Source organism: Bactrocera neohumeralis, unplaced genomic scaffold, assembly GCF_024586455.1.
Source record: "Bactrocera neohumeralis isolate Rockhampton unplaced genomic scaffold, APGP_CSIRO_Bneo_wtdbg2-racon-allhic-juicebox.fasta_v2 cluster10, whole genome shotgun sequence".
Classification (NCBI taxonomy): domain Eukaryota; kingdom Metazoa; phylum Arthropoda; class Insecta; order Diptera; family Tephritidae; genus Bactrocera; species Bactrocera neohumeralis.
In genome coordinates, this window is record NW_026089623.1 from 4576053 (window position 1) to 4585302 (window position 9250).

Here is a 9250-nt window from a genome sequence, read left to right on the forward strand (position 1 = left end):
AATGCATGGGTAAACAAAAGGCATAAATTTACAGATCCGATAACATTAAACACACGCACACATCTATAAAATTGTATAGTTAATAACAATTGTTAATGGGGTTAACTCCATGTGGTGTGCAATACATACAAACATACACACTTACACATATATTTAAATATTTAATACGGTTTTCTAAAATAGTATACAAGTAATGAAAATACTAAATAAAAATTGGAATGAATATATTCTCAATGATTATTTAAAAAAATTAGTGGACTGTATATGATTTCATGATCTTAAGTACTACAAATTTCTTAACTTATCTTATTTAAGATAACGAACATGTTCAATTTTGAAAATTCTTTCGGGCGGCAAAAGTAACTGCTGAAAAGATGACATGAGTTGCGATCCTGTCATGGTCGACGACTAAGTGACGTTCACGATGACTATGCGCCTTCCTGTGTTGTATCAATGATAGTTTGCTCGCAACTATTTGTTGATATTCTAGTCCTGTCGGCTTTTCCTCTTTTATATCGGACGATGGTATACCTTCGATTTTACCTTATTCTCGTCTTCATTGCTTTCGTCCTTCGGTGATTGTTGTATGTATTTTGTTGGTAGACATCCGATCCTTTTCTTCATCTTGGCTTTTGTGTTCAGTTCTGCATTTTCTGCTGTCATGCCTACATCATTCTTCTTCTTCTTCTTAATTGGCGTAGACACCGCTTACGCGATTATAGCCGAGTTAACAACAGCGCGCCAGTCGTTTCTTCTTTTCGCTACGTGGCGTCAATTGGATATTCCAAGCGAAGTCAGGTCCTTCTCCACTTGGTTCTTCCAACGGAGTGGAGGTCTTCCTCTTCCTCTGCTTCCCCCGGCGGGTACTGCGTCGAATATTTTCAGAGCTGGAGTGTTTTCATCCATCCGGACAACATGACCCAGCCAGCTTAGCCGCTGTCTTTTAATTCGCTGAACTATGTCGATGTCGTCGTATATCTCGTACAGCTCATCGTTCCATCGAATGCGATATTCGCCGTGGCCAATGCGCAAAGGACCATAAATCTTTCGCAGAATTTTTCTCTCGAAAACTCGTAACGTCGACTCATCGGTTGTTGTCATCGCCCAAGCCTCTGCACCATACAGCAGGACGGGAATTATGAGCGACTTATAGAGTTTAGTTTTTGTTCATCGAGAGGGGACTTTACTTTTCAATTGCCTACTCAGTCCGAAGTAGCACCTGTTGGCAAGAGCAATCCTGCGTTGGATTTCCAGGCTGACATTGTTGGTGGTGTTAATACTCGTTCCTAAATAGACGAAATTATCTACAACTTCAAAGTTATGACTGTCAACAGTGACGTGAGAGCCAAGTCGCGAGTGCGACGACTGTTTGTTTGATGACATTTTCTGTGCTTCCTTGTCCAGCCTGGAGAAAGCAGAACTAACGGCGCGGGTGTTGAGGCCGATCATACCAAGTCGTAGGATAGGGAGTCGCCTCGTCTGAAACCTCGTTTGGTATCGAACGCCTCGGAGAGGTCCTTCCCGATCCTGACGGAACTTTTGGTATTACTCAAAGTCAGTTTACACAGCCGTATTAGTTTTGCGGGGATACCAAATTCAGACACCGCGGCATAAAGGCAGCTCCTTTTCGTGCTGCCGAAAGCAGCTTTGAAATCGACGAAGAGGTGGTGTGTGTCGATTCTCCTTTCACGGGCAATGGAACGTCTGCTCCGTCGTCATCGATTAGGGAATCGGGTTTGCCTTCTCCTATCGTTGTGCGTTCACTGCCATTCAGCAGGCTGGAGAAGTGTTCCCTCCATAATTTAAGTATGCTCTGGGCATCGGTGACTAGATCACCTTTGGGGGTCATACAAGAGTATGCTCCGGTTTTGAAACCTTCTGTAAGGCGCCGCATTTTTTCATAGAATTTTAGAGCATTAACCCTGTCGGCCAGCTTATCAAGCTCATCATACTCACGCATTTCAACCTCTTTCTTTTCTGTCTGCAAATGCGTCTCGCTTCCCTCTTCAACTCTCAATATCTATCCCATCCCGCAAGCCGAGTAGCAAATCGTTCGGCTGTCTTTTGTGATTGCAGCTTCTCGACGTCGAACCTTCCTTGTGTTTTTTGACGTGCGTTTTTTGCTGCACAGAGGCGGGTGCGAATCTTGGCTGCAACAAGAAAGTGGTCCGAGTCGATGTTAGGACCTCGGAGCGTACGCACGTCAAGAACACTGGAGACGTGTCTTCCGTCTATCACAACATGATCGATCTGGTTGGTGGCTTTTCGATCCGGAGACAGCCAGGTAGCTTGATGTATCTTCTTGTGCTGGAAACTAGTACCACAGACAACCATATTTCGGGCCCCGGCGAAGTCAATCAGCCTCAACCCATTTGGGGAAGTTTCGTCGTGGAGGCTGAATTTACCGACCGTAGTGCCAAAGATACCTTCTTTGCCCAACTTGGCGTTAAAGTCGCCAAGCACGATTTTGACATCGTGGCGGGAGCAGCTCTCATAAGGGCGCTCCAAGCGCTCATAGAAGGCATCTTTGATCACATCGTCCTTCTCTTCCGTCGGGGCGTGGGCGCAAATCAGCGATATGTTGAAGAACATCGCTTTGATGCGGATTGTGGCTAGACGTTCATTCACCGTAGTGAATGATAGTCATCCGCTCCTTTATATGGCCACTGTAGTAAATGTCACAAGGACCTATTCGTCTCTGTCCTTGTCCCTTGTCCCTTTCCTTGTTTGCCATGGTCGTCATCAAAAGGGGGGTCTCTCATCCGAGCCTTGTTGCTTCCTTTCATTGGGGGTGTTTTTTTACGTGGCGGGTCCCAAACCCAGCGCACAACCTTATGTAGGGGATGTTTCGTCTTCTCATATTAGCTCGCTTTCGAACGGATGTTCTGAGGCTACCCAGAGGATACTTGGTCAAAGACCGGAAGTAGTGAGCTGCTTGAGCCATGTTTAAAAGAATCGTTTCTGGCCACTCCCAAGTGAATGGCGATCAGAGAACTTTCCTCACTTGCGTGAACTTCCACACTTGACTCCATCCTCCAACTTCTACACATGACTCCATCCTCCACTTCTACACATGACTCCATCCTCCTGAGAAGTAGATGGCGCAAAATCAGAGTCGCAACGAGAGATTTAGAGTGGATCAGTTTCGAATCACTTCGAAGAAGTGATTTCGAACTGTCATTTTGGCAAAATCTTTATAAATTTTTAAGATTAGTGGGATAAACTAGTCAGCAGCCGAAATCGTGTGATTAAGTTGCGGTCTGCACATTGTATAAGCCTACTGAGAACAAAAGCAAATATCAAATGTTTCAGATATTTAACAAATGACGACAACCTTTCCTTGTCAAAACATAAAAGGTTGATTAATTTTAGAATTCAGGGTTGGAATGGTTAGGTACGAATAGAGAAGTTGTGAGCTCCTTGAAAGTTACGGTAATACTTTTCTTAATTTTCTTGTTTCGTACACACATCCAAAAACCATCGCGATCCTTTGCCATCTCAGCCAAAATAACGACCGAATCTTTTAGTTGTAGCGGATCTTCGTGATGATTTTTAAATTTGTGCAAAATAGAATATTTTTAAATTTTTTTCTGTAACATTTTTTCATTTTCAATAACATCCACACGCGCACGATATGCTTGTACAATTCCAGTCATACAAGTATATCGATATCGCCCGTTTGTATGGTGTTAAACACTGACCCAGCGATGTCTTGTCCTTCAACGTTTGTTAAATGCGATGGGATTAGCACATCAAAACCTTTATCACACAACCTGTAGTAAATAAAAAATATTATATTAGTTGAAAGCTATTAGTGACAAGCACAGCTGTTTCCAACGCTACTCACTGTTCCATCTCGATGTCATAGATGATATTGGAAAGTTTCTCTTTCATTGTGCAGTTTCAAAGGCAGCGGTTTGATTAAACGTATAACCACCAAGCCGCTGCACCTGTAAAAAAATAAGATAATATTTTTATTAAGCTTCTTTTGTCTAGCTTTATTATTATTACTAATGTACATAAGTATCTACTAAGTGCTACTAACCTTAAACAGATATCGTGTGATATCACTACTAGCAATGTCCAGCCATTTTTGTAAACTTACTTCAAACATTCTTTCTCATCTTGTTAATCAGCAAAAAAGAAAGTTTTAGTTAAAAAAATTTGCCTTGATTTCTATTTTCGCATTCGTGGCCACGCAAAGCTTACCACTCAAAATTTTCAAGTGCTGTGCATATTTCTCAACACTGTAGCTTGTAGCGGTACTTTTTGTGGTACAGAAATTTATTTTATTTTTAAGTTTTACGAAGTTTAGTCGAGGTATACTTTAAAAGCAATCAAATCGGCCGCATTTGTATAAGAACAGAAAAGCAATTTTGTGTTTTACTGATTAAACATAACAAATTAAAAACTATAATTATGATGAGATAATATAATTTAGTTTACTTCTGCTTACCAAAAACTTAACAAAAAACAAAATTGAAGAAAATCCCGAACGAACCAAAAAGACCTATTACAAATCTAAAAAAGTATAGTGGTAAGCTCTGCGTGGCCACGAGTGTAGAAATATTTAAAGGCATTATTCGTATTTAAAATATTTATCAAATAAGAAATAAGTAACCAAACTATTGCGCATTTCCCAGCTTAGTTATTAATACTTCTTTCTGAAAAATTGTGTATCGCCTTTTGTTTGTTAACATATTGATACTTCAATCAGCTAGAAAGTCGATAGTTTCTCTCTTTCTTACTTATGCTTTCTCCCATTCAATCGAAAATTGCACAAAATGTAACAGTGTTGGTGAACAGCTGGAATTGTTTCTATTGTGTGCAATCTGTTACCTCCGTCTTGCAGGGTATTGATAAGGTGTACTGATCGTTTTCGAATTAACGATACTCTCGATATTCGAGTCTGAACGATAATCGACAAAAATCAAAAATACATAAAAGAAAAAAATATCATTCATTATTACTTTTCCCTTAAAACTTTAGATTACATTTATTTGCCTGTAACATTGGAAAGTTTCGATTTCGAATTAGACTATCTCGATAAAAGCATACATATATTTTAGTTAAGGTCGCCGTGGTACCCCATTCTTCCGCTAGCGCAGAAAACACTTGGATACCAAAGACCAGTAGCACCCCGGTGTCATATCGACGTGGGTTATATTTTTCAACATTCCCATTAAGTACGAATATCGGGTGTATCAAGTAACGAATGAAATTTTTTTCTGTAACATACATATTTCTCAATTTTATCAATTCTTGTTCAGCCTCAAATATTGAAAGTATCGATATTACGAAAGCCATCACTGGTTGCATCAATAGTACCCAATTGAATTTCAAACAGTGGTGCTATATATAGCGCTTATATCGTGCATAATCCTAATATTTTTTATGGTTTTTTCCTACAAACAATATAAAAATAGTGCGCATGTTGAAGTAGATTTGAAAACAAAAATTTCCAGATATTTCGCAACAAATTTGGACCATGCTTTCAGAAAAGCCACTGCGCTGAACATTTACCCTCAGACATTTCAACACAATACATATTTTTTCTGTATGCACTAACACCAACGCACTTGTTCGGGCTTTTTTTTAACCTAGATACGATGAAAAAAAGTTATCTCATTTCTTGATCTTATAGAATGAGTGCGAATAAGAAAACATAATCATCATTAAGGCAAAAAGAAAATCCCAAAAAGGGTAATAAAAAAACGATTAAAAAACGCAAGTCATTCGCGCTAATTAAAAAAGGTAAGTTGGAGAAATTTTATGTGATATTTTAAAAATATTTTGCAAATAATTAATTCATTTGTTTTTTCTAGCATTGGAAATATCAGCAGTTTCAACAATTATAGCAGGAGCAGCAAATATAAATTGTTGGATAAGTTTTATCACATGATATTATGAGATAATAGGTGTTTACTTCATGTTTTTAATCGGCTTGTGCAGTGAAATATAATGTGTGAAAACAAATGTGTATTTTCTATGTTTAAAGTGGCCTGCGTAGTGGAAAAATTACGCGAATACAAATGTTTGTTTTATTTTCATATTATATACAACAAACGAAAATCGACTTAAATAACTTGTTATACGTTAATGATTTCATAGTGATTTCTATTTGTTTTTTAGATAATAATCGATAAAGGACTAGGGTGGCATATTTTGATACAGTAATTAATCTTTTTCAGAAAATATTATTATTTATTACTATCGATTTCTTAATAATAATTATTAGTACTATTATAATTAGTATTAATTCATTAGAAATTGTATATTAATAAAGAGGAAATAAAGAAATGTTAATAAAAAATATTTGCTTAACCCTTGCGTTGCCACCCAAAAAAATCACACTGTCTGCCGCCCAGGGTACCCGGGTACCCGTACGCAAATTGGTGCGTATAAGTGCGTTATACGTAAAAATAATTGAGTGCATTCTATCAGGATCTATTTACTGACATCTTAGAAAGGTATTTCTGCTTGAAAGTACCATATAAATTATGTACAGACACCTACATAGTCCTAAATCAGCAATAAAACGCGCGCTGCTCTAATGTAAATTTCTGGATTCTGCGAAGGCCAGTTCCGTGGAATTCGAGTTGTGGGGAAACAGGTCGTTCTTTGAATTGGTTTGTACTTCAGGAACGTTCGAGAATGCTGTGAAACGAATATAAGCTGTATAGTTCAGTTTCTGTTATTGACTCGAAGAAGCCAGACGTATCGCTGTTTGGATAGTTCTTTAGCGTGTAATTGTATTTTATTTATATAAGTCAGATAAATAAAAGGATGGAGGAGTTATCGAAATCGCAGTTTTTGAGGTAACGTAAAAACAATAAATACACGATTTAGTTAGCACGATGGGTTTTTAATTTTATCGAAAATTGAATGCGAAAAATATGAATAAAATATTTTTTGATGCTATAGCAAGAATATACGAAAATACATTTTACATTACTGTATGTAGCCCACACTCATCGAAAAAAATTATTTTATTCGTATTTTTCGTATTCATATTGTTAAAACCCACCGTATGTATTTGATATTATTCAAAATGTAATATTATTGTAAAACTCAAATTTATTTTTATTTAGATTGAGCGAGGCTCAAAAAGAGGAGTATATCAGAAAATTGGATGAGGACGTTGACGCCGCGATCGACAGTGAAGATCCGTCAGACAGCGAAGACGACGATTGGTTTCCGGACGGTATTTAAGCGTCAGATACTGAAGATTACGAACAGGATGGAGCAGCTGAAATTGAAGAGGATACAAGTGATCGTGAAGCTCCAGAGGGTGAAGAAGAAGAGGATGATGACGACGATGAGGAAGAGGGCGACGACAATGAAGTAGCTGTATCGACTTCTAATAGTCGGTCAGACAGTTCAAGTGTTCCACCCAATACAAGTACAACATTTATAGCAAAAGATGGAATAAAACCGCACGCCCAAATCATCAGATTCCTGCTAGAAATATTGTGAGGCAAAGAGCTGGACCTCATAGGAGTACGGAAATGTTGTCAATCGCTCAAACATTAAAAAAAATTATCACGTTGGAAATGGTCGATATTATTGTTCGCTGCACGAATAAAAAAGCAGAAGCCGTGTATTGAGTTTACAACAAACAACATCCAGAAAATGAACCTCGTGTATGGAAAAAAGTAACAGTGACAAAGATGTATTCCTTTTTTGGAGTATTGATATCTGCTGGTGCAAATAACTCAAACACAGATCATGTAAATAAAATGTGGAAGAAAAATGCTTATCCGTTATATCGTGCAACAATGGGACGAATACGCTTTCAGTCGCTTTTACGGTTCATACGTTTCGATGATTATACAACACGCCCGGCTCGAGTAGCCAATGATAAAGCTGCTCTTATTTCAGATATATGGAAGATGCTGAATGCCAACTTAGCTGCATTGTATCGACCAACGGAACACTTGACCATCGACGAACAGCTCTACCCTTTCAGAGGAAGAACTAAGTTTACTCAGTATATGCCATCCAAGCCTGCTAAATACGGTCTGCAAGTATTTTGGTTGTGCGATGCAAGTAATGCTTATCCACTGAAAGGGATTTTGTATACAGGTAAACAAGGTAATACTCGAGAAGTCAATCAAGCTGAATGAGTTGTCAAAGACCTGGTCAGCGATTATAAAGGATCTTGCCGAAATATAACCACGGACAGATTTTTCACAACTTTACCTTTGGCGGAGACTCTGTTATCTTGGAAACTTACTATCGTCGGTACATTGAAAAAAAAATAAGACGTTTATACCTCAAGAAATGAAACCGTCAAGGTCTAGAGAAGTACTGTCAACTCTTTTCGGATTTCATGAAAAAGCTACTATCTGCTCATACGTTCCAAAGAAAAACAAAGCTGTAATACTTCTTAGTGCGATGCACTACGGTTATGAAATTTCTGATGCAGCTCACAAAAAACAAGAAATGATTTTGTTTTATAATCAAACAAAAGCTGGAGTTGACACCATGGATCAAATGTGTTCGAGGTATTCCACCCAACGGCGAACGTGTAGATGGCCGCTGGCTTTCTTTTTCAATATCCAGCAAATAACAGCATGCTTCATAAGAAAACGAACAGACGGAGACTTTTTCTTCGACAATTGTCAGAAGAGTTAGCAATGTGCGATAAGCCCGTATGCGAACAGCATTCGGTAAACATTTCTAAATGTTTACATTGCAATAATTAAATTTTAATTTTTCTTAATTTTTTAATTAATTCTTAAAATAGTAATAATAATATTATTTTGCGACATGAAGTTAAAAAAATGAATGAAATGAAAAAAAAAAAAATGAAACGAATTTTTAGCTTTTTACATAGTGAAATATAAGTAATAATTTGAACAAAAAAAATGAAAAATTTTGAATGAAATATCAATAAATAATTAGAAATGAACATAATTTGTTAAAGTTAGCATATAAATACTTATTTACTTCTTTTAGATATAAAATAAAAGTATAATCGTAATGTATTACACGAACTTCTATCGGGGTACCCGGGTACCCGGGTGGCTGAGACGGGTTCTTATTTTAAAATGTAACATTTCCGAAGTTAGAAAACAATTTAAACTATGTATAATGGGCAATTCGCTAGATAATCGATTAAACCATGGGGATCCAAGAGGATTTTAGCCTATCTTTTTTAGAAAAAATATTATTCAACAAAATACACTGCGGTGGGTTCCCGGGTACCCGGGTGGCAACACAAGGGTTAAAATGGTAAAAGTATTTT

At 37.6% G+C, this 9250-nt stretch overlaps 2 long non-coding RNA genes across 2 annotated transcripts; one reads left to right on the top strand and one right to left on the bottom strand.

Moving 5' to 3' along the window:
* Nucleotides 1-1759: 1759 nt before the first annotated feature.
* LOC126765003 (uncharacterized) lies at nucleotides 1760-4328 on the bottom strand. The gene is made up of 3 exons (XR_007668220.1): nucleotides 4046-4328; nucleotides 3848-3950; nucleotides 1760-3773 (listed from the first exon to the last, which is right to left on the bottom strand). It is a non-coding gene; the product is annotated as an uncharacterized LOC126765003 (long non-coding RNA).
* An 828-nt stretch (nucleotides 4329-5156) lies between these two features.
* LOC126764947 (uncharacterized) lies at nucleotides 5157-8835 on the top strand. The gene is made up of 3 exons (XR_007668144.1): nucleotides 5157-5754; nucleotides 5826-6818; nucleotides 7092-8835. It is a non-coding gene; the product is annotated as an uncharacterized LOC126764947 (long non-coding RNA).
* The last annotated feature ends 415 nt before the right edge of the window (nucleotides 8836-9250 follow it).